Source organism: Enhydra lutris, unplaced genomic scaffold, assembly GCF_002288905.1.
Source record: "Enhydra lutris kenyoni isolate GAN:26980312 unplaced genomic scaffold, ASM228890v2 scaffoldscaffold16, whole genome shotgun sequence".
Taxonomy (NCBI): domain Eukaryota; kingdom Metazoa; phylum Chordata; class Mammalia; order Carnivora; family Mustelidae; genus Enhydra; species Enhydra lutris.
This window is the reverse complement of record NW_019154100.1, coordinates 4,429,234-4,432,153: the sequence shown is the minus strand read 5'-3', so window position 1 is coordinate 4,432,153 and position 2,920 is coordinate 4,429,234.

Sequence of the window (2,920 nt, the reverse complement as noted above, 5' to 3'; positions counted from 1 at the left end):
TCTGGCAGAGTTCAAAGGCTGAAGCTTGGGGCTAGAGGTAATTGGGGGCCATCGCAGGCAAGAAATGAGGCCGGGAGGACAGATGAAACAATCAGGAATGACATACATAGGGGAGTCCAAAGACCAAATTCCAGAAATGTCAGTAATTAGTAGACTGAAGGAAGAAAAAGAATATTGGTCACGAAAACAGTAGTGAAAGTGTAACGTTAGAGCCTGGCAGAGCCCTCCAGGAAGGCATTGGTGAGGTGTTGCTATAATTCACGTAGGGCTGCGAGGTCTCAGAAACCTTGAGAACACACTACACTGTTTCATTAAACCTACACCCAAAGGTCACAATAAAAGCAAGGGCAAGACCAATGGATTTGACAATGACTGGATCACTGATTTGGAGGGCAGAGAGGACAGAGTGCAGACTTCATGGAGGCAGGAGAAGTTGTGGAAGGAGAGAAACAGCAGGGGAAGGCAAAGGTTGTGCGTTTTTTACTTTTTGGTTTTTCACTCCCCAGGACGGGGGGCATTTGGGCATGTTTGAAGGCAGGAGGAAATGAAGGTGCTAGAAATGGAGAAAAATCCTAGTGAGTAGGGATAGGAAGAGGAATGGCCTCAGACAGGCCCACGGCCTTTTTTTCCAAAACTGGAGAGAGGGATTGGAACCTTTACCCGTGACAGCCTCTTTTGGGATGGAGGAGAGATGTGAAACAGAGGAGGTAGGGTGTGCAGAGCCCGCGCCGGGGGAATCAGGACTCTGAGAACAGCAGAGGTTTGCTCTGGCTGCCAGCAGTTGGGCATGTGGGAGTCAGCCTGAGAGGACTGGGAAAACTCCTTCCTCATTTATCGAAAGTATTAGAGAAAAGAAGGCTGTGAATAAGGCAGATGAGCTTTTCCAAATAGACACAATCAAGAACAAAGAGTTCTAGTTCAGGAAATTTTCAAATGACAGTGGATTATAGACTATAATTCTGTGACGACTGCCGATCACGATAGTGTAATTCTTTCACCATCAGTCTGAAATGGATCAGCCAGCCAGCGGTTTAGATGCAGGCGCGCATTGTCTGTGTGTCTGTCTTTGATGCTATGGCATTGCAAATTAGACAAACAGAATAAAATGAAATAGAGTCAGATTGAAAAATCAAGGCTGTGGGAATAAAAAGCTTACTGTGGAAGGAAGTTTGATTCCTTCCATTGAGGAGCTTAAGTCTTGGTTTTCCAAAGGCCCAAAGTTAATAATAAATTAGGCTAACATGGAATTGAAGTGAACTTGATTGGGCAAAATAATTTGAAAATACCACCTGTTTTCTGCTGGGGCCAGACATTTGTCTCGCAGCTTTTCTAGGGTTCCTTTCTATCCTAACCATTGCTTTAGAATGTTTCTGCCATTTCCTTGTCTCCTAAAGGAAAACCAGGAGCCAAATTTTGTGAGCTGAACCTTCAAAGTATAATTCTGAAATTCTTAGTGGTGGTGTATGTCTCTCAAAGTGCTGCAAGCCAAGTCCCAGACACCCAGAAGACCCTTGCCCATCCTCCCCTGTCCTTTTCCCAAATTGTAGCTAATGGAAGAGATGCAGAACGGAGAGGAGTCTGGAGATAACTGGACTTTAGCTTCAGTTAGAATCCCCAGGGTTTTGCTGAGCCAAATTCCTCTGCCTTCTTTCCAGTGATCTTAGGACTCAAAAAGCTACCACCTGTGCAAAGGGAGGTAGGTTCCTGACAGGAGATTAACTTGTTACTGCCACAGAAGGTGAGAGATGCCCAATGTGGGAGAGCTTTGCTGGAGAAAGAAAACAGACGGAGCCTAGATCAGAAACTATATAGTAAACCAATAACAAACACAGAAAAACTTTGAAGTGGATCTCGAGCAAAATGAAGATTAAAGGTCATACCATGTAAAGGAATCTTATAGAGATGGGGGTGGGGGGAAAGCAAGCCTGCTTTGGAGAAGGGTCTTATAGGGAAAATATTATCAAGATATTAAATGCCCTGGTACCTTCTCCTAATACAAACATTATACATATGGACATTTCCTTTATACCAGAATTCAGCAAACTAAGACCCCTGAACCAAATCTAGTGTGTTTCTATAAATAAAGTTTTATTAGAACACAACCACAGCCATTCATTTACTTACGGCCTATGAATGCTTTTGTGCTACTACAAAATGGAATAGCAGCCACAGACACTGTGTGGCCTGCAAAGTCTAAAATATTTACCAGCTGGATTTTTATAGAAGTTCGCTGACCTATCATTTACATAATTAAAATGTTAAGATCCTCATGGATGATTGACAGGCACAGCATGTTTAAGTAATATTATTGAAGTATAAATTGCTTTGGGAAGTACATTTCTGGTAACTACCAGACACGTGTAAGTTGAATTTTTGAGAATTCTGCTATGTATAATATATAGATGCAGGGAATGCTTCTATTTTCTCTTACAAATACAGCACCTGGCAAGTCTAGGCAATTTTTGGTTTCAAGTTCTACAGAATTGACTCTATAGAAATCATTATAATACTTAATATAGAAATTACATAGAGTAAATTCTGTATCAAGCAATCTATTTGCTCCCAGGGAAGACTTTGGAGCCTGAACCCCTTCAGTATCTGGCATGCAAAGAAGGAAGGGCCATTTTCCAGCACCAATGAATTGTGCAGGGGTAGCATGGGGGAAATTAGATGCCTCTTCTATCTGGTCTCTCTAGAATAGAGAGCTTTGTTTCTAGATTTAACTGAATTTTTATTTTTTTTTAAATTTTTTTTTTAAAGATTTTATTTATTTATTTTACAGAGAGAGAGATCACAAGCAGACGGAGAGGCAGGCAGAGAGAGAGAGAGAGAGGGAAGCAGGCTCCCTGCCGAGCAGAGAGCCCGATGCGGGACTCGATCCCAGGACCCTGAGATCATGACCCGAGCCGAAGGCAGCGGA